The sequence below is a fragment of the Lissotriton vulgaris genome, unplaced genomic scaffold (assembly GCF_964263255.1).
Source record: "Lissotriton vulgaris unplaced genomic scaffold, aLisVul1.2 SCAFFOLD_903, whole genome shotgun sequence".
NCBI classification, from domain to species: domain Eukaryota; kingdom Metazoa; phylum Chordata; class Amphibia; order Caudata; family Salamandridae; genus Lissotriton; species Lissotriton vulgaris.
Window position 1 is genome coordinate 505,123 of NW_028247330.1, and position 23,285 is coordinate 528,407.

Sequence of the window (23,285 nt, forward strand, 5' to 3'; positions counted from 1 at the left end):
CACCAGTTATTGTGCGCCACAGCTCCGCCACCTTGGATTCGCCGCATTTACAATGCAGCACACCATGGGGCAAAAACGTCGCAGATGCGTCACGCATCTGTGCCGTAAAGGCGGTGCATTGCTGGAGCTGCGTTGCAAGCGCGACGCAGCTCCAGCAATGCTCTGGGGGCCGTATCTCCACAATGCTGCGTCAATCCTTACGCCTGCTTCAAGCAGGCGCAGGGGTTTGATGCAGCATGGGCCCAAAAGTGACTGAGTGAGATCTTGTAGATTTCACTCAGCCACTTTTAGGAGGCGTTCCTGCGCTGGAACGACCCCCCTCCACCCCCCTGCAATGGAACGCCTCCTTCTGGCGCAGGGCTTTACAACGTGACGCCCCTGGGAGATGCGTCACGTTGTAAATATCCTGCACCATGGCGCATCTTTTGCGCCAACGCTGCGTCACAAAAGTGATGCAACTACGGCGTAAAAAAGGGGCAAGGGGCTTGTGAATCTGCCCCAAATTGTTTCTAACTCCAATGGATCAAAGGTTACTATAAATGCAGGGACACATGTTGTTGTGCAGTGAACCCCCTTTGCAAAAGTTGACTAGTCACCTTTCAACTTCCCGTTGTTGTATTGAGTGTTAATCTGTTGCTAATGAGGCGGTCCCTTTCACCAGACAGTGTTAACACGTGCAAAAAGACAAAAGAATGCAGTAATACTGTCACAAAATGTGTCACATAATTTGCCTTTTCTTGTCTCATGGCTTAATTAACTCTGCCACATAATTTGCTCTTCTCCTGTGGCACTGCCTATGGCCTGCTAGATACACATGCACCAGCCGTGGCAGTGGGATGTAGACCGCCACCTGCAGGCCAAACAGATTTCTGTTATCGGTGGCTATGGTTGGGATTAGAACATGTGCCCTGCAGATGACACACCCTTTTCTGCAGTAGGACATCAGGTAACTCACTAGATTAAAACTCACTGACGCGCAGATGACACATACATCTCGAGGATTGAAGCCTGTGAGCTGAACATTATACATGCATCTCAGCAGCAAGTAACTTAACCACTGAGGTAGCTGAGGCATACTCTATCCTGTGACGTACATGCACAACCTGTTAGTTTTTAGGCTGTTTTCATTCTCTTTAGATTCTTTCCTGCTTAGATCTTTTTTACCCACTCCTTTCACCTCTTGCTTGTGCTCTCTTTCATACTATTTGCTTCGCCCATTATTAGTTTCCAATTTGTGCTCTGCACTTTCCAGCTTTGGTCTATTTTTGCCTTCTTTTTCTCATTTCCCATTTTTCCTCAGTTATGTATTTCCTTCCTCTATTTATTGTTTCCTTTGTTACCCCATTCGTGTTCCTCTTTTACACCACTGCCCCTTGTTCTTCATTTCCACAGCTGTTCGACACTCTCAGCTTTTTGTGTTTCCATATTTATTCTTTTCCGTCAATTCCTTCTCCTCTTCAGTCTATTTTTCTGTCATTACTTTCTCTGTCCCCTCTGATGCACGTTTCTCTCCTCCCTGTCTTTCCTTTCCTCTTTGAATATTCTCTGTGCACAGGTGCCCACCTCTCCTTGCATTATGCGTCAGATTTATGAATATTTGACACAGCGCAACTCAGCTAGACAATTTTCTACTCTGTGCTGTGCCAAACGCAGAGGGCAGGAATGCGCCATGTCTACCAAGATCTGGCACATTCCTGCTCTCGCTCTGGCACACTTTGTGCTGTCTAGCGCCAATGCAGGTCCCCTTGAGCCATGGTGTAAAGGTGCTGCATTGCAGGCAAGATTGTGTTTATGCAGGAATGGACACCTTCCTGTGGAAAAATAATCCTTAGAGGCTGCACTTAGAAAGAGGAAACAATGAGGAGGAATGAAGATATTTCTCCCCGTTGCACTAGTGTCGGAAAGACATACGAGGTTCACACCTACCCATGTTTACTATTCGTAGTAAATCTGAGAATGCAACAAAAAGCCTGGATGGATGCGCGGAACCCCCCCCCCCCCCCCTCCCCACCACCCATGGAATGCCCTCGGGCGCAGAGGGACGCAAGGGAGCGACTTGTGATGCTTTGTGTTACTCTGGATTTACTAAGCCACGCAGGGCCACGCAAGGTATAGTGAAAAGAGAAAAGGGGCTAGTATGCACCCTTGCCTTACTCCTCCTGAGCATAGGAATTGGTCAGTTGGCCCCCCCTCTGGGCTAAAACGGACCCTGGCAGTAGTGTTCCAATGCAACTCTTTCAGGATATTTATCAACCCCTCTTCAATACCTAGCTTATGCATTATGGACCACAGTTTAGTCCTATTGACATTGTCAAAGGCCGCGGCCAGGCCCATGAATGCCATACAGACCGTGCCTTTACTGGCTTTTGTATATTTAGCTATTAAAAGATACAAATTTAGAGGTGCAAGGGGCTTGTAAATCTGCCCCTAAATGTTTATCATAATTACGTAGTTGTAGCCGATGTGCTCAATACTATTCAATTGTAGGTCGACATTATAGACCTTGTCACAAGGTCAAAAGGTTATTGAGAGGCGTAGGGGAAACAGAAGTATAAAGGAAATTAGAAGAACGGGAAAGAAGAAGTAAGCAAACCTTGACTAAGCCAACAGATCTGTATTTAATTGATAACACATGCCAACACCAAGTGTGCATCTCTGTGACAGCTTATTAGAGCTAGAGCCATTGGCTTTGGCAGCACTTGAATGTCGAATGCCAAAGCTGAGGGCGTGCAAAACTCGCGTAAGTCGCTGTAGCGTAATTATCTGACCGGCCCGCTTCGGTAAAAAAAAAACTACGCAAAATGTTTGTTGACCACCCAGGTTTAAGGCACTGTTGCTCCTATTTAAAGCATTGTGCCTAGGTTCCGATTTGTAATTTTGTGGGAAAAAAGTGGCAAAAAAAGGGCCTCTTGGGTAAACAATCTACCTGAAAGCTGCTCGCGTTAAAACATTACCCAAATGTAACAACCTACGGTAAAATATCTCCCAGAAATTATGCGATGTGTAATGTTGGTAATTTTGCTTACATTTCACTACAGAAATTACCAAAATGAGGCCAATTACATCGGCATAGTTAAAATTTCACCCAGGCCTAAATTACGGTACTCGAGGCCAGGCGATAAATCAATAAAGTCTTGCCTGAGCTGATTGTAAACGCCTTTTTGGCCGTTTTTAAATGCGGTTGGTAAAATAGTGCCCCTCCTCTAGAGCCAGCGCTTATGCTGTCCCACGTTCTAGCCGCTTCAATGCTTTTGAAGACTCTATTTGGACCTGGACAGAGTGTGAGACCTCTAAACATTTTGAATGTAAACAAACTAAAAGCACAGAAACTTAGCATAACAAGGCAAAACCTTTGTCAAGCAAGGTTTAAAACTGCCCCCCAACTGAAGGCTCACCCACATAAAAAGAGAGGGTACATTTATTTATGTATTTTTATATAGCGTGGATATTACCCAAAGGAGCTAAAGGGATTTCAGTTCAGTTCAGTAAATCTTTATTTCGAAGAATAAAATTCCTCATAAAAACACATTACATAATAAAATTTCATTATATATCATTCCTGAACTTTTAGTAAATAAAAACTTTAAAAAGAGAGGGTACAATTCATAAAGAGAGTCTGATTATTTACAAAGATAAATTAATTTATTGTGTTCCTCAATCTTACGGCTACTTTTAAAAATCTTAAAATGGCACATAAAGTATGGGTATCACTAGCTTTCTGTAGTAACAACAATGCAGCTCTTGCATGGCAAAATTTCTGTTTCCTAAGAATGTCTACCAAGAACAAACGTCTAGGGTTTCAATAAAATGAACATAAAAGTACAAAATGAAGGGTGTCTTGCGAAGACCTATTGTCGCAGCCGCAGGCACCCTTCTGCTCAATTGTTACAGTAAAACCAGCAGGATAGGCTAAAATGTTGGGTAACCAATTGAGCCTAAAACGGCACATTAAAAATTGGTCATTTTGGCTGTACATCAGAAACAGATATGGTTCCATTCCCACCCCATTTCTTACAAGGTCGTGAGCTGCTATTGATTTCTTTACAGAGCCAACACCACTTCTGTCAGATTCAAATTTTTCTAAGAGCAATTTTTTCACCCTTGGTTTACAACTATTTGAGATCGAGGATGGATCATTAAAAAGTTGGCACTGGTCAATATTCACTAAAGAGTCTTTCACATATTTTAGCCAAGGAATTTGTAGCCCCTTGTCCCTCTGCAAGCAGTCTAACACGATTTCCCTGCTCAGGGCTGCCTCCGGGTTGGTCCAAATTCTAGTCCATGCGATGATTGGCCTCAGCTTAGGATAGTCTGAAATGTATGGCATCCCCAGTTCGGCATGGGCAATTTTAGCAGGGATGGTATGTGGGATTTTCAGGATTCTGCGGAAAAATGTATCTTCCTGTTGTTGCAGTTGCTTGCAGTCCCTGAAACCCCATACCTCAGCACCATACAAGGCCTTTGCTGTACTGATTGAGCCATATAGTGCCATTATCTGTTCTGGACACCAACGCCCCAACCTTCGGGCAGAGCTTAATATGGCACCATTCGAAGAGACAAGCTTGGTACAATGTTCCTCGAGCAGCTGGCTAAACTGAATGTTATCATCAAATAGCAAGCCCAGGTAGGGAAAAGTCTTTACTTTACCCAAGGTATGTGACCCTATCTTGAACACACACTTATTGGCGGGTTTTTTGCCAGCCACCATGACAAACCATTTATTTAAATTGACAGATAGGTCCAAGTCAGCCATAAATTTAACAAATCCATCCACCAAAAGTTGTAAAGCCCTCGGGGTCCGGGCCAGCAGGACCGCGTCATCCGCGTACAATAGTACTGGGATTTGACACGGTCCTACTTTGGGGCAATCCACATCTAGGGCAGTGAGGGCACTTTTTAAGGCATTGATGTAGAGTGAAAAGAGAAAAGGGGCTAGTATGCACCCTTGCCTTACTCCTCCTGAGCATAGGAATTGGTCAGTTCGCCCCCCCTCTGGGCTAAAACGGACCCTGGCAGTAGTGTTCCAATGCAACTCTTTCAGGATATTTATCAACCCCTCTTCAATACCTAGCTTTTGCATCATGGACCACAGTTTACTCATATTGACATTGTCAAAGGCCGCGGCCAGGCCCATGAATGCCATATAGACCGTGCCTTTACTGGCTTTTGTATATTTAGCTGTTAAAAGATACAAATTTAGGCACTGGTCACTGGTCGATTTGCCGGCTCTGAACCCGTACTGTATGTCAACTATAATTTGATATTCTTCAGTCCACTCCATGAGCCGATTTAAGATCACTCGACCCAAAATTTTGGCGGAGACATCTATGAGCGAAATCGGCCTATAGCATTTAGGATCATCTCTGGACCCTTTCTTGAAAATGGGTACGATCAATGCGGTGGACCAGGAGCGTGGTAGCCCTGATTTAATGGCCGCATTTAAGACCCTGGTTAGGATCGGGGCACATAGGTCTATATTACTTCTATATAGGTCCGGTGGGGTACCATCTGGACCAGGGGCCTTATTAGGGGTCAACCCACTGATCGCTTTTGTTATCTCCTCTAGTGAGAAAATTATTTTATCACTCCGGGTGCCCTGCCACTCACCCTCCTGAATTTCTAGTTTTGACTTATTGTATAAACCTTGGAAGTGATTGACCCATTGATCTGGGAGGATGTTGCTACTAATCACCGGGGCGGAGTTATCATTGAAACAGGGCCTTTACATTAAACACCGATTATTACAAAGATACGTGATAACAATGACATGAGATTACAAGTCATAAAAAAGGTACTGATTCGATATTCCTGAAATGTTTGTACATAACTGGAGGTAGCTGCTTGCCTAAAGGGGAAACAACCTTTACAACGCAGTCATTACAATGCACTACCTTTACAATGCAGTCATTACAACGCAGCATTCTGTACATTGCATGCCATTACAACGCATGTAACTACAACGCATGCCATTACAACGCATTATAAGGTAAGTAATGAGGAATAGTAATTTTTACCCCTCCGCTATACAACACTTACCATACTGTTGCACTCACTGGAGTGGGAATAGTAATTTTTAACCGTACACTATCCAACACCTACCCTACTGTTGCCCTAAAAGTAATATGCGTTGTAATGGCATGCGTTGTAATGGTATGCATTGTAATGGAATGCGTTGTTAATGTAGTTTCTAAAAATGCGTTGTGATGGCATGCGATGTAAAATCATGCATTGTAATGGATGTTGCAATGTAAAAACTGCGTTGTAAAGGAATGCTTTGTAAATGTTTGCGTTGTAACGTCATACATTCGCCTAAAGATGCAACAACAACTGAAGAGTGACTCAAAGGTGCTATAGTAATATAGATACCCAAAGCAACCCGCCCGTAACCTATTCAGTTCGCTTCCGCCGCCCGAATTCGGGCGGCGGAAGCAAACTGAATAGGTTATGGGCGGGGAGCCGTTACTGTGCAAAGGACAAGTAGCGTGAAGATTACCCTCTCCGCTAGCCCATGACCAAAGCACTGTAAATACGTGTTGTTGTGGCCCCTGGGATTTCTAGGAGTGCCTACACGGGTAACACCGTGAGTTGTCTTTTAATTTTTTGATATTTTAATATTTTTCACACATCATATCCTCACGGATAGGACACGCCTTAGCGAGCGTCGACCACCGGGGATACTCATTTTTTGGTCCTGAAGAAAGCTGCGCAAATCTACTGACAGCTGAAACATGTCGACCTACACCTTTGTAGGATACAGGGGTTCAAAATATAACCTCTGAGGTATCCTATACACAGTTTTTATTGATACTAACTGACCTCTTAATAAAATTGCTTAGGGTACAGTTATTATCTTTTAACCTCACTATCACCTTACACAAACACACACAGAAAATTCTTGTTTACAACAACGAGCTCCGCTGTAAATCAGGCGTTGTAGCACACTGGGGGGACATTCGGTTCCTTCAGTGGGAGCCCCATGATGAAGCATGTCACCACTAGGATGAGTGAGGGCTCTTCTTAAAAGCAAGACATATTTGTCACTGTGTATGCAGCACTTTTTGGTTCATAAATAACGTCTCTCCACTTATGGGTTGGTTTTTCTGGTTGCTTTGGTTATCTATATTACTATAGCACCTTTGAGTCACTCTTCAGTTGTTGTTGCATAATTATTGGTGGTACAGGAGTGACCCATAAAAACCCTTACTCTCTTGTTGTTGAAATATATTCGCCTAAAGATGCCTAAATCGAGAAATGTTGTTTAAAGCCATGATAAGGGTCATTCTTGAGACTACACAACATGTCTTCGAAGGAGGAGGGCTTTCAAGTCTGTTTTGAAGACGTCCATGGAAGTGGTGGTGTGTAGGCTCGGAAATAAGGATTTCCATATCCTGGTTGCGCTTCCTGAGAATGATTGTGCCTGAGTCGTTCCTATCTAAAGGTTGGGGATTTACATGGCGGTTTCTCTGCATTGCGCGATAGTCTGGTGCCCCCAGAGATCTTGAGTAAGTCGTCCAGGTGGCATGGACTGGACGTATGTAGGGTCTTTTTTTTTTTTTAAAGTAATTTTTATTGTAGTCATACATAGATCAGGCCAAATCACATACGTGTATCGCAGTAATCAGGGAGCCGTTGCGTATCATTTCTTGCTCCGTCATACACAGCCTGTAAGCCCACAACCCGGGGGTTGGGCGGCAATAAGTTCTTAGCCCCTCCATGCCTAATGCTAGTGTTGCAGGAGTACCGTGTTGCAGAAGTCTGTGCATGACTACTTTTAACCCTCACCTAACTGGTGCAAATAACCCCGTCCCTTCCCCCCTCGAACTAGAGAACTCCCCTGCCCCCCTCCCCCCCACCACCTGCCCGAGAGCTTCCAGCAATGTCCGTTCCTGCCCATCAAGGGCATGTTCCATGGTCTCCAATATCCCATGCTTATGTGTCGGTTATTCAGCTTATCCTAGCTTCCCTGCCCGCGCCGGGGGTCTCATCCTCCTCGTCCTCCCCACTATCTCTGAGGGCCTGTACCATCATCTCCCACGCTGTTGCTGCCTCAGTCGCCCCCGGGTTAGGAGTCCTGCTCGCTTGCTGGTACCTGTGTGTGCTGTCGGAGGTCGCCCATTTCAAGAATTCGTTGAGCCACCATCTAGGGGTCGGGCCCGCCCTCACCTTCCAGTGCCTGGTTATCTCCCGCTTAGCCACTATCAACCCCATATCGATGAATTTGCTCGTGAGTTTGTTTTTGGGGGTCTGAGGGAACCAGTGCAGTATACACTCCGCCGGGCCGAAATCTACGGTTCTGTCAGTCACCTCGTTCAAAGTCTCCCCTATAGCCTGCCAATAGTCCCGAAGGGCCGGGCACGCCCATAGCATGTGCACCAGTTCAGCCCCCTCCTCCAGATAGCGAGGGCATGTCGCCTCCATCGTTCCAAAGTACCTCTTAATCCTCCCTGGGGTCATATATGCCCTAAGTAGTATATAGTAGTGGATAATCTGAAACCTAGCGTTTCTCGTACTGTTGCGGGCCCGACGCACGAGCTGTGCCCACGTCGTGTCAGGGATGTCTTTACCTAGGTCAGCTTCCCACTTGGCTTTCAACGACGTGAGGGGTGGGAGATTTTCACGCACCATCCTATTGTAAAGGCACGTCACTGCTTTGATTGTACGCGCTGCCATCATAGTGTATTGGCATGCGGCAGCCGTCTCGGGTTCCCCCAGCCCTGTTCCCCAGTGTATCTGGATTGCTCCACTCACCGCCGTGTGGAGCAGATATCCCCCCCTCGGAAGGTGGAAGCGTTCTAGCAGTTCTTGGAACGGGAGTAGCGTTCCATTTTCATAAAGGTCTCCGACCACCTGCACGCCCGCGTCTTCCCATCGCTGTAGGTGTGACCAGTCGCCTCCATGCGGCAACGCCGTCAACATGCCCAGCAGGATCTCGGGGGCGTACGGGCGTCGAATTCCCGCCCTCTTCTGAGCTCGATTCCAGCACTGACGGTACGTGCGTTGTTCTAGCGACAAGTCTCGACCGTCAATCCGCTGTTGTAGGGTGATGTAGGCCAAAATGTGGCGGGGCGTGCCCCTGTATACTCGCGCTACCTCCTGCGTGAAGACCTGTAGCTGGGCAGCTAGGTAGTAAAGCTCGTAGTCCGGCACCGCAAGTCCCCCCTCGTCTTTCGGGCGGGTAAGCGTTGCCAGCGCCACCCTGAATCGTCCAGCTCCCCAGACAAACGCTGTTATCTGGGACTTGAGCTGCTGGAAGAAGGAGCTAGGTATCCATACTGGGAGCGAGCGGAAGTAGTACAACAGTCGCGGTAGGGCAACCATCTTCAATAAGGATATCCTGCCGGCCACAGAGAGCGGCAGCGTGGCCCAGAAGGACATGCAGCCCCTCAGTCCTTGCATGCAGCGCCCTAAATTACCCTCGAGCAGGTCCGCTGCCGTGTGATAAATGTGGACCCCCAGGTATTTAATGCAGGTGGGTTCCCAGGCCAGCGACGGCCGGTGGCACGGCCGAGCAGTGCCCTCTCGCAGCGGAAACAGGCTCGTCTTGGTCCAGTTAACCTTCAACCCCGATAGTGCTCCAAACCGCTCCAGCAGTGCCTCTGCACCCTCTAACTCCGCGACCTCGTTGTTCAGGAAGAGCAGCAAGTCGTCGGCGTATAGTGAGATGAATTGCTGCCCATCCCTGGCTCGCACCCCAGCGAATTGCCGTCCCGTTCGGGCTTCAGCCGCTAGGGGCTCAATGGCTACCGTCGTCCCATCTCTTACTCTTGCCACTGCCTCCGCGTAAAGAACCCGCGTCCACTGAATGTAGCCGGCGCCTAGACCAAAACGTTCCATAACCGTGTATAGATAGTCCCACTCTAGACTGTCAAATGCTTTTTCAATGTCGACAGAAAGGACCAACGCGGTCCCGTCCTCTTCACCCAGATCATCCATGAGGCGGAGAAATCGCCTAATGTTAATCGTGGTGTTGCGGGCCGGTATGAACCCGTTCTGGTCTTCGTGTATCAGTCCCGACATGTGTGGCAAGAGCCTCGCCGCCAGAATGTAGCTCAAGATTTTATAGTCGGTGGTGAGCATAGAGAGCGGCCGGTAAGACGCAGGGCTGCTGCCTTCCCTGCCCGGTTTTAGGAGCGGCACTACAATTGCTTCACGCATAGACTGAGGTAGGCGGCCAGCTTTCCTGGCCTCCTTGTAAACTATTTGGAGACGCGGAGCTAAAATATCCAAATATTTACTGTAGAATTCGATGGGCAGCCCGTCTATCCCCGGCGACTTATTGCGAGCCATTTTCTTCACTGCCCTTCTGATCTCACCCAGTTCAATCTCCAACCCCAGCTCCTTCGCCTGCTCCTCCTCTAGCTGCGGCAGGGTTAAGCCGTCCAAAAAGGCCTCGGCCGCTCCCCCCCGGTTACCTGGGTCACTTTTATATAGGCCCTCATAATACTTCTGGAAACCATGTACTATCTCTGATTGAGTGTACGGCATGAGGCCAGCCTCACCCTGCATATTTAGTATGGGAGAGCAGCGTTTAGTGGGGTTCGAGAGCCAGGCTAGTAGGGTGCCTGATTTATCTCCGTCTGCGTGGGATCGCAGCATGTACCGTCTATAGTCAAATGCGCGAAGCCTCTCCACCTCGGCCGCCACCGCCTCCCTAGCCGAGCGGACCGCCTCCTGGAGTTCCGGACGGCCGGGCCGCCTCCTCTCTGCCTCCCTAAGTCTGGCATCCGCCCTATCCAGATCGTCCAACAACACCTTCCTCGTGCCTACGTACCTCGTAATACAGAGGCCCCTCATCACTACTTTAAAGGCATCCCATTCCGTAGCCCTAGTGGCCGCCGACCCCTCATTCTCCGCAAAGTACTGGGACATCCCCTCCTCCAGGGCCGCACCAAGTATGGGGTCCTCCAGAGTTTCTGGTCTAAGTTTCCAGGTCGGCACCCTGGGCGCCTCAGCCACCCAGGCCATCCGGACCAAGAGTGGGTTGTGGTCCGAGATCGTTCTCGACAGGTACTCCAACCCAGTAACTGCCGGCAGTACACTCCGAGAACACAGCACCACATCCAATCGGACATGCAGGTCGTGGAGCCCAAAGAAAAAGGAGAAATCCCGGTCAGTCGGGTGCTGCGCTCTCCACACATCCATCAGTTCCCAACTCTCCTGCCACTCCCGTCTACCCCTAGACAGTCGGTGTACCGGGGAGTCCTGCAATGGGGGATGGGATCGATCCAGGGCAGTGTCCGCTATGGAGTTAAAGTCCCCCACCAGTAGGATCGGGCCCGCTAGGGAGTGTGCCAGTGTCCCCGATAGTTTCGCAAAGAAAGCCAGTCGGTCGATGTTCGGGGCATATATACTAGCCAGCACAATGTCTCTGCCCCTAAGCTTCCCCTCCACCACTACATACCTCCCTTCCTGGTCTATCAGCTGACGTGTGAGTTGGAATGGTGTGCCTGCCCTGATCCAAATCAATACTCCCCTAGCATAGGCTGAATAACAGGTGTGAAAGAGCTGGCCCCTCCACCTCCTCTGCAGCGCTGCTCCCTCCTGCTTCGTGAGATGCGTTTCCTGAAATAGTGCAATATGCACCCCCCTCCGCAATAAAAAGGCATGCACTTTGTGTCTGCGCTGCATAGTGTGTAGCCCCCTCGCGTTCCAGGTTATGCAGTTCAAAACGTTCACATTAGCCATTGTCCCATTGATCAGACCGATGTCTTCCCTCCAGTGCCAGCCCCTCGTCGGTGGTGGTTCCCCCCCCAAACAAACCAAGACCTCCCAACTGCCCATCCCCCAGCCTATCCAGGGTCAATGGTGTTAAAGAGATCAAACAAACCCCAACTGTGTTACCCCCCTCCGCCCCCCCCAGAACAGGCCCCAATACCAAGATATCTGCTCCCATCCAAACTCCCGCACCTGATTGACCCAGGTTGCTGCTACACGGCCGTAGCCGTGGGTGCCTTAAGGGCCTATGGAGCGCGGCCTTGGCCAGAAGGGAGCTGCGCCGCCCGCCCCCCCGCCCCTTCCCCAATCCCCCATGAATGGATCTGGCTGCGAGCCCAGCGACCTTCCCCAGCCCTCATGTCTGCTGGGTCATGAGCCCCCGTCCAGTGCCCCAATCGTTACCCCTCGCCTGCAGTGTGCAAATCAGACATTCAGGATCTCCTCCGACGTCTGTGGCGTCACCAATGGGCCCTTAGCATGATGGATGCCAGAGAGGTCCGATTCCGACCCTGAGGCCGAAACATGCGTGTCCGTGCCTTGTTTGGAGCCGGGGCCCCCGGCCCGCGCCAGCTTCTCCACCTCCAGCAACGCGGTCTTCCGTTCAGCTTCAGTTTGGGAGGCCGTCGGCTTGCGCGACCCCAGCTTCCGTTTCCGCAGCCTCTTCGATTTCTGTAGGCCTGCTGATGAGCGCTCCCGTTCCTTTTCCCTTTCCTTTTGGACCTTTGCTCCATCCGTCCCTGCCTTGTATGGTTCCCACCAGTCCCAAGCGTCCGCTGCCGCACTGAAAAAGAGCATCTTGTCGTCCACCACTATCCGGAGCCTGGCCGGGAAGAGCAAGGAGTAGGATATGCCCTCTGTGCGCAATTCCCTTTTAATCGTCAGGAAGGAGGCGCGTTGCTTTTGCGTTTCAAAGGTGAAATCAGGAAAGAGCGTGACCTTACTGTTCGCAATCTAAAATGGGCCAGCGTCCCGGGCTTTTTGCAAGAGCAGGTCTCTGTCCTTGTAATGTAGTAGCTTGGCTATGATCGGTCTGGGCGGCAGTCCCGGCTTAGGAGGTCCAGACGGGACCCTATGGGCTCGCTCCAATGTGAAGAATGGCTACAACTCCTCCGGTGCTACTACTGTCCTCAGCCAATTATCAAGATAGGCCACCATATCCTTCACCCCCTCAGTCTCCGGTACGCCTACTATCCGGACATTGCTGCGCCGGCTCCTATTTTCCGCATCTTCTGCTCGCTTCTCCAGGGCTTGAATGCGGTCTAGGGAGTCCGTAAGTTTGCTCTCCAACACTTTCTGAGCGGGCGCCAGGTCTTTTAGCGTGGTCTCATTGTCCTTGACCCTGTCCTTCAGCTTGTCGTGGTCCGCCCGGAGCCGGCCTAGCCCCGACGCCACTTGTGCAATGTCGTTGTGCAGCGTGTCACGCGTGGCCGTTATGGCCTCCAAGATGCGATCCTGCAGCCGCTGCAGGTCCGTGGGCTCAATAGGGTCACCCTCCGCTGCATCCGAGGTCGCCGCCCCCTCCACCTTGGCTCTCGGCTTCCCCATTATGTTCAGGGCCCTGTCTCAGGCGTCTGTTCAGTGCCCGGTGCCCCTCCTGGGCTTCCGCTGTCCCTCAAGCCCTCAATCGGTTATGCAGTCCTGTTGCGCGGCTGCCGCTGCCCCTCCTGCGCTCGTTGCTGTGGCCTCTGGGGGGATATCTGGAGTCTCGACCGGCCCTCTCCGTCACATGCCTTTGGGGGCACTCTCTGCTCACCCCTCTCCGCTATGCTCGATATGCGCACGCCCCAGGGAGCCGCCACCAGGCAAATTCGGGGCTCTTCCGCCGCTCTTCGACAGGCCGCCGCCGCCTCCCGCTGCCTCCTTGGGCTTGACCACCCGGTCCCCCGAGCGGCTCTTGTCCTCTTCGGTGGGTCGCTGCCCGCGGGGAAGGTAGGGGCGTCTGCCCCTCCTGTTCGATTTCCCCCCCCGGCCTGCTGCGCGGTCCCCTCCTCTCACCTCCTTTCTCGCCCGGGTTCTCAGGACAGATTCCGGTGCTCCTGGTTCTCCCGGTTCGGTTCGCGTCCCCTTTCTCCCGCTAATAGAGGCGCATCCGGGCGGCCGTCTCCTCCAGCGAGTCCGCCTGCGTCACAGCAATGGCCGGTCCCTCCCGCTATGGCAGCGGCAGCCACCAGGTTCGCCGGGTCCTCCGGTCTAAGGGAAGTCTATCGCCAGATGTCTCGTGGCCGGCGGCCGTGCCCGATCACAAAGCCGCGTTGCAGTGGGCGGCCAGGCCAGTCTCAGCGCCCTCAGCTCCTCATCGCGGCCGCCATCTTGAGCGCCTCCTTCCTCCGGCTCTGGCCGCTCCGGTGTTCGGCGGCCGCACTCGGTGAAACAGCCCCCGCAGCAGCTCCCTCCACGCCCCGCAAGTCACCGCGATATGCTCCTTCAGCGTCGGGGTTCACATGGGCTCTCCGCCGTCTTTATCAGGATGAACGAGGGGAAGAGGCACGGAGCTCTGGGCTCACGCCGCCATCACCCTCGGCGTCCAAGCCATGCCCTCAAGAAGAGGTTCTATGATATCCGCAGCCTCACAAAGCGCAAACTGGCAGAGCTGCAGAGGCAAGCTGAACTCACTGGTGGAGGCAGGAACCCGGCGCCACCCCTCACTGACCTGGAGGAACTAGTGGCGACTACCATCGAGAGGGAGAGTGTGCTTGGAGTTGGGGACCTGGATAGCTCAGCCAGAGCTACAGCTAAAGGTAAGAAGCATGCGCATCATGACACACCCTACCAGACACCTCCCCTTCAGACCCAATGCACAGCCAAACCCCAGCCCAGTACTACTACCAACAAACATGAGAAATGCATCATGGTAAATGTAGTCAGCAGAACTAGGCACAAATGCCAGTGCAGAAGCATAATGAAAAGAACTGTGAAACTGAATCAAAGTATTTGAAATGATATGTGAAATGCTTTAATTGTAGTGACTGTAATACATCAGCACGCAATTCACAAATGCTTCTTTATACCTAGGGGCACCATCAGGCGGAGGAGCAGGAGCTACTGAAGCACCAGCACCATCTGGCAGTGCGGTGGCAGGGCCAAGCACCAGTCAACCTGCACAGGAGGAGTAGGCGGATGAGAACACCAGTGCCCTGGAAAATGAGGAGGACCTTGGACATTCCCTCACATTTCTACACTCCCCCCGACTATCTGGCACGCCCCCATTGCAGTTCTCCCCATATAACTCTCCACCACAGAGCCACCCTGCACCTGCCACATCTCCTGCCAGGAGTATTATTGTAGCTCCAGTGAACCCCATCGAGGGAGCAGCGGGTCAGGCCCCAGCTGGCAACATAGTAACACCTGTGGCACCCCAGCCCACGCAGCAGGGCAGCAGCAATCCCCGGAGGCGAACATCATCAAGCAGTGCACTTCCAGCACGGGAGGGCAGCGTGTTTGTAGGGCTGGAGGGCAGTATGGTAAAGATCCAGCGGATGCAGGCTAAATCCATCTTGGCCTGCCAGCGCCAGTTGCGGGTCCATAACCTGCAGATGTGAGAGATGGCGCAGGGGTTTAAGACTTTTGTAGAAAGCAATAAGGACATTGCTACAGGTCTTGGCCGTATGACCACTGCCATCACGCAGCTCTGTACCAAACTTGATGACCACGAGCACTCTCGCCGCGGGGATGCCCGCATGCACAATAGGTCAATAAACCGCCTTGCTGCTGCTACCGCACAGCTATGCCAACGTGGGGCAAATATGGAGGCCAGCCTGACCCAGAACACGGCAGAGGTCACCAGGGGCATGGCCCGCATTACGACCGCCATGGAGGCACTTATAATTTCAAACACTGTGGTCAATCCAGCCCTGGACCTGGGCGAGGCTGCGGACAGCAGCAGCCGCAGCAGCCCGGCCAGCGCAGTGTCAGAGCCGCGCCGGAGCACCAGGCGCTCTGCTGAAGCTGCTGGACATGCAGAAGGGGGAGAGGCACATCCCAGTGGGGCTGCTAAGCGCAGCAAAAAATAAGCTTGCCAGGGCGGGTGAGGCAACCCGGACAATTGACATTGAACCACTTTTTGTTTACATTTTCTTTTGTTGCACATCAGTGCAGTAACGGTGTTGCAACATTATTAAAAATGTCATTTCCTTACATCCATTGACCTGTCTGTGCATCTGTACTCACTCAGAAATAGTTTTCTGTAATCTCCTCACGTCTGTATCTGCCATCACTTGGCGTAGACACCCCAGCAGGTTGTGTTTGTGGCACAGCAACGTCGTCGTCATGGTCCTCGTAGTCTGACAACTCCACCTCAGTGCCCTTCTTCACCGCAATGTTGTGCAACATTGCACAGACAGCTATGATCTTGCAGCAGGTGATGGGGGTATACTGCCTTGCACCTCCACTCTTGTGCAAGCATCTGAATCTGCTTTTCCAGATGCCAAAGGTCCGTTCAACTACATTCCTTGTGCTTTTGTGGGCCCGGTTATACCTCCTTTGGCTGGGTGTAGAGGGGTTGAGGTAGGGGGTGAGTATGAATGAGCGGAGGGCATATGCACTGTCGCCTAGAAGGAAAAGGGGTAACATTACTCACATGCATACATGTATTTCACTTAGCTACTTTGTGTTATGGGGGTCTGATGATGTGTCTCACCTAGGAGGTATCCTTCACCAAATTCGCCAGCCGTCAGCCGTGCATAGATGCCGCTCTGTTGAAAAATGTAGGAGTCGTGGGTACTCCCTGGGAATTTAGCGACCAGGTCTGTGATGGTGCACTTCGCATTGCAGATCACCTGAACATTGATGGTGTGTGTAGACTTCCTATTGCGGTATATGTATTCTGTGTCAGCAGGGGGGCAAATCGGAATGTGCGTGCCATCTATACAGCCAATGATTTGGGGAAATTGTGCCATCTGGTAAAAGTCAGCTTTTGTTTGTACCAGTTCTGCGTGGGTTGCAGGGAAAGAGATGTATTGGTCCATCCTCTGTATCATGGCGTCAAGGAATTTGTGGAAAAACCTTGACAGGCTGCTCTGGGTCACCCCTCCTACCGCAGCTACTCCACTTTGATAGCTGCCAGACGCAAGCAGGTGTAGGCTGCATAGCACCTGCACATGAGCTGGGATGGCGTGTGCCCTTGGGGTGGGGTGGTCCAACAGTGGTTTGAGGTCCCTGATGAGCTCCAGAATGGTGTCTGAGTCCAGCCTGTACCTCTGTAGGATCTCTGCCTCTGTGAGCATGAACAGGGTGATCCTCTGTCTGTAGACCTGTTCCTCTCTTTGCCATTCCCTCTCTCCTTCCTGCTGTAGCCGTAGCCGCCTTGCAATGACATAAAAAGCAGCCATCCTGCAAGTTGCAATGCATTTTGGGTCTATTTTTATAGGTTGAAGTTGGTTACCACCTGATTGTAATCCATGGTAAATACCGATTTTGAAAAACCGATTTTGAGCCAAAATCGGTATTTCTATGCTTCCCTACATCTCTCTCTCTGTCCGATTCGGAGATTTACCGAATCGGTAACTCTACTGAATCGGTAGGTTATCCGGTTCGGCATTTTTTCGAATCGCTGTCTCTACCGATTCGATACATGTACCGAATCGGTATTTTTTCCGAATCGGTGTCACTACCGATTCGGTACATGTACCGAATCGGTATTTTTAACGATTCGGTATGTTACCGATTCGTTCTCTTTCCGATTCGGGGTATTTCCGATTCGGATTATTTCTGATTCGGTAGCCATTCCGAATCGGTATATATACCGATTTGGACGATTTTCATTGCCCTACATCTCGATGGCTGTATACCGATCGGTAAGGGCCGAAAATCGGTATTTTCGGCCGTTACCGATCGGTAATGGCCTACCTACATCGGGCCCTTCATCTTTTAACTAGGATGACTCCTAGGGAGTTTGCACCGTCAACAATGATGGATTTACTGTTTAGGGTGTGGAGTGTCTCCATACAGGATTGTACTGGTGGTTGATAAGCGACACCTCTCAATAATTTTAGCCAGAAATGGGAGGTTGGAGACGGGCAAAATAAATGAGGTCATTCACATCTGCAGAGAATTTGTTGAAAAGTGAGGTGACTTGACCGGTCTTCAGGCAGTCAGGAAAAGTTCCTTGACTGAGTGATAGATTCACCAGTTTGTCCAGTACGGGAAAATGTGTGTAAAGGTCTATGGCTATGTTACCCGAGATGGGGTCCATAAAGTGGTTTGATGGGTTTGTTGTCATGACAGTCTTCAGTATGTTTTGTCAAATATCGGCCAGATGTTCTTGAATTTGCTCAGAGTAATCTGATAAGGGCGTTCGTTTCAACACAGAGGTGTCGACAAATGTGCCAGACATGGACATAGATCGAGAACGTCCGGATTTGACTATATCAAGGAGTTTCTGTGCAGAGCTTGAATGTGAAAGACCTAATCTGCATGGTTATTTGGCATTCTGTTGGTATTACATTGAGTAGGCAGATTTAGGGGCAAACCTACTGCCTGGAATTGTTAATTCCAGCCACCTGGTAGCTCTGCACTTAAATACACCTAACTCTTAATTGGGGCCTCAGAGAAGGGACAAACATTTTGGGTATATTGAGGGTATTATTGAAATGAGCTAAAAAGTGCTAGGGCCCTCGTCAGGAGCCCACTGCAGCTGCACCACCCATTTCCCCTGCTAGCACCGCCAATGACAGAACCACTACAACTGCTAACCATACACCCTAAAAGTGTGACAATTTGGACTATTCCAGGCCCCAAAAGCTGTAAGAATGACTTGAGCAGCGAGTATTAGTTATGTTTAATATATATTGAATTAATAAACAACTCTCGTTGTGTTTACCTCTAATTTAGCCTAACAGCGCCATCATGTGTCAGATTGTTATGCGTGTAGGTGTTGACAATTAACTGCCGGTGCCGAGCACCAGAAACCACTGGCTTAAATTAAGCAGTGCCTCTGGATGGCATCACGTGAAAGTAAAGGAAAGAATTCAGCTTTAAAAAAAATGTATATAGCGCGAACAAGCCCCGAGACATCAGAGCACTTTACATGAGCACCAGTTTTGTTACAGAGACACAGGGAGAATAAGCGATTTGCCCAGAATCACACAATGTTTAGTGTCATCACTGAGACACGAACCCGGTTCCCCAGCTGCGAGGTCGACCACTCTCCCCTTTGGCCTGGCCCGAGTAGGACTGTGGTGCTAGATCCATGGACAGAATTTAAAGTTATTCTTTTTTTTAAATGACGGGTAGAGAGATGAACTAAGGGTGAGTTTAGATACCTAAGGGAGAGGAGCTCCTTGTGTCTGGGCGTGGTCAGCCATCATCTTTCCGCAAGCACACACTCAAACCAGGTCAGAGACAGGGCTTGATTTGAGCCGGGGTTGCAGGTGGGGACCACGGGCACTCATTTGTCCTCATCAGACTTTGAGATACAACACAAAAGGGGAAAGAAGGAGGAAGATAAAGATAGAAAAACTGTGACAAAGTGAGAAAGCAAGACTCTGCAAAGGTATTAAATAGCCATGAAGTGGAATCAAGAATACGCAGTCGTGATATTCAACACCCAATCTTCGACAGCGCCCGCTGCGTGCTTCTGAGCAAAGCTTTGGGCTCTGGCACTTATTCTTTTACAAATTAAGCACTGCGTCAGTGTTTTTAAGTGCAGTCATTGCATAGTGTTTGCTGCCAGTGCAGGCACCTTCTGGCTATTTGTAGGTGAGCCGAGGGGTCTGTACTTATCCAACCCTAACTGAAAACCTTTTTTGCATTCTCCTGCCAGGGCGAGTCGCTGCTTCAGCGCAGGACCATGGGCGATAAACGCGTTTTGGCATCGGAGGCAGCATAGAGAAGCACGAGGGTGGCGTGGCAGTGAGCAATGCAAGAAGGGGGGCACCCTGGCACCGACATAAGTAAGGCGTGGAGGAGCAGCTTGTATGAAAAACTATTAACTGCGCTACAAAATATCTGCTTTTTATATATTCAATGCATAAACTTTACACACATTTGATGTAAAGTAGAAAAATATTGACTCCCAAATTAACGTGATCCAAAATATCAACATTATATTATTTAGTAAATGTATTTAATTGTAATTTACGTTACTAAAATATAAAATAAAAATATATTTATTATTTTTTTTTTTAAAGAAATATATAAAAAAAATATATGCATTATATAACAAAGAATAAATAAATCCTAATTCATTGAATTTCAAAACATCCGCAGCCCTAGTGCTACCCACAGGCCAGATCACGCACCTCCCTCCCCAGCAGCACTGCACTCGGTAGGCAGCCTCTCCTCGGCAGCACTGCTGACCCCTGAGCAGGACAAACAGATAGACTGCTCAGCAGCTCTGACTTCCCTTTAGTTGCTCTGCACATCCCTCCCCAGCAGCACTGCACTACGTAGGCAGCCTATCCTCGTTGCAATGCTGTCCCCTGAGCAGCACTGCACCCTTCTCAGCAGCTCTGGCGTTCCTTTAGTTGCACTGCATCTCACTCCCCAGCAGCACTGTGCTCTATTGCAGTCTGTCCTCGCTGGAACTGCTGTCCCCTGAGCAGCTCTGCCTCCCCTTTACCTGAACTGCAGATTCCTCCACACTCCCTTGGCACCCTGTCCTCGATGGCACGGCACGGCGTTCTGAGCAGCACCGCACCCTGAACAGTCGTTCTACCTTCCCTTTACTTGCACTGCTCATCCTTCCTCAGCAGCACTGTGCTCTCTTAGCAGCCTTCTTCAGCATCACTGCGGACCCCTGAGCAGCACTGCACTTTCTCAGCAGCTCTGCCTTCCTTTAGCTGCACTGCACCTAACTCCCCAGCAGCACTGTGCTCTATTGCAGCCTGTCTCAGCATCACCGCTGACCCCTGAGCAGCACTGCACCCTTCTCAGCAGCTCTGCGTTCCTTTAGCAGCACTGCACCTCCCTTCCTGTAGCACTGCACTCCCTTAGCAGCCTGTCCTCGATGGCACGGCACACCTTTCTGAGCAGCACTGCACCCTTAACAGTCGTTCTACCATCCCTTTAGCTGCACAGCACATGCCCTCCCCATGCAGGGTCTCCTCTGTGGTACTGCTGACAACTGAGCAGGACAAACAGATAGCCTGCTAAGCATCTCTGACTTACCTTTAGTTGCACTGCACCTCCCTCCCCAGCAGCACTGTGCTCTCGTGGCAGCCTAACCTCGGTGGCACTGCTGTTCCCTGAGCAGCACTGCACCCTTCTCAGCAGCTCTGCCTTCCCTTTAGCTGCACTTCACCTCCCTCCCCAGCAGCACTGTGCTCTCGTGGCAGCCCATCCTTGGTGGCACTGCTGTCCCCTGAGCTGCACCATAGCCTTCTCAAGCGCTCTGCCTTCCCTTTACCTGCACTGCAGTTCCTTGACCAGCAGCACTGCAGTCCTTTGGCAGCCTGTCCTCAGCATCACTGCTGACCCCTGAGCAGCACTGCACTTTCTCAGCAGCTCTGCCCTATTTTAGCTGCACTGCACATCCCTCCCCAGCAGCACTGTGCTCTACTGGCAGCCTGTCCTCGGTGGCACTGCTGTCCCCTGAGCAGCACTGCACCCTTCTCAGCAGCTCTGCCTCCCCTTTACCTGCACTGCAGATCCCTCACCAGCAGCACAGCACTCTCTTAGCAGCCTCTCCCCTGCAGCACTGCTGACTCCTGAGCAGCACTGCACCCTTCTCAGCAGCTCTGCCTTCCTTTACCTACACTGCAGCTCCCTACCCAGCAGCACTGTGCTCTCTTTGCAGCCTCTCCTCAGAGGCACTGCTGTCCCTGAGCAGCACTGCACCCTTCTGAGCAGCTCTGCCTCCCCTTTACCTGCAGAGCAGCTCCCTCCCAAGCAGCACTGACTCTCTTGGCAGCCTCTCCTCAGCGGCACTGCTGTCCCATGAGCAGCACTGCATCCTTCTCAGCAGCTCTGCCTCCCCTTTACCTGCACTGCAGCTCCCTCCTCAGTAGCACTGCACTCTCTTGGCAGCTTCTCAGCAGCACTGCTGTTACTCCAGTATTGGAACTTTCATAGATTCACATGCCTGAATCATTCCCCGTCGTCGAGACGGGAGTCTCCTGTATATAAAAAAGCAGTGCTTAGTAGTATAGCAAACTGAAAAGAGGCCTAGGCCCATTTCCCTTTTGCAATCCATAGCCTTTGTTATGTAAAAAAGGCCCAAACGTTTCCCTGAACCAATCAGAGCTCCTCACCCTCTAGAACACTCCTTAGAGCTCTGCTCAAACTCTTTACTTCTACAGTATTTTGACTTAGATTTGAGGTTTTTACATCAACCATGTCTGATAAGGAGAAAAAAGGATTATTTAGAGCTTGTTCCACCTGCTCCAAGAAGAGGCTTTATACAGATGACCCTCACAAGGACTGCATCTATTGTCTTTATCCAGACCATAAGGCAGCAGATTGTAAGGTATGTCGTACCTTTTCGAATAAGACCTTGAGGGATCGTGAGGGAAGGCTACTGATCCGGCTCCAGAAGGTCAAAGCCAGGAAGGAAAGCCTCTCAAGTGAGAGTGAGGAGGAATCTGTGGCGTCTAAGAGATCTCAGAAGAGAAGTAGATCTCCTCAGACACATTCCTCAGGGGAAAGACCTGAGAAGGCCCCAAAAAAGACCACTCCAGGGTCTTCAGGGCGCAGTCCCTCAAAATCCCCTTCAGTCTCATCTAAGGGGAAGAAGGGTTCTGCTGGTGAGGTGAAAGGAGCAAAATCCACTTCAGATCCACCACAGTCACTTCAGAAGATCAAGATTACCAGCAAACGGTCTTCTTCTACGCCTTCTGAGGAGAAGGGTGCTGTTTCAGCTACGTCGACGGGACCGTCGACAAAAAAGGGACCATCGACGACGACAAAGAACACCTCCGTCGTCGACGAAAAAGGATAATGTTAAGGCTGGTGAGAAAACAGCGTCGACGATTTCACCGTCGACGGCGATATCGTCAACGGTTTCACCGTCGGCGAGGATGTCGATGACCGTGTCAACGGCGGCGCAGACGACGACGGCGCAGACGACGGCAGCGTCGACGAGGACTGTGTCGACGACGGCAGCGTCGACGAGGACGACAACGTCGACGAGGACAGCGTCAACGGTAACTTCAACGTTGACGGTGGCGTCGACGACGATGACTTGGTTGACGACGGCGATGCGTCAACGGTAACTTCAACGTTGACGGTGGCGTCGACGACGATGACTTGGTCGACGACGGCGATGGGAATCTCGTCGACGGGCTCGTCGACGAGGGAAAAAAACACCAGAAAAAAGGTAGGTTGGTGCCTTGGAAAAAACCTATAACACCGGAGGTTACATCTCCAAGCAAGGTCTCCCCATTGCTGCCATCTCACCTACTGGAGGAGGAAGATTCGGAAGAAGATGATGAGTATGGAACTGCCAGTAGTCCTTCGCAATTACAGGTCAAGTACCAAGAAGGTGATTCTGAGGAGGAATATGGGGGTTATCAAGAACAACCCCAGGAACAGCACCGATATCGCCAACAGCAACGGGAGGAGATGACAAGTGTGCCATCCTCTTTGTTGAACGATCTCCAGGGAATGTTGGAGGATTATAGGAAGAGATACCCAGC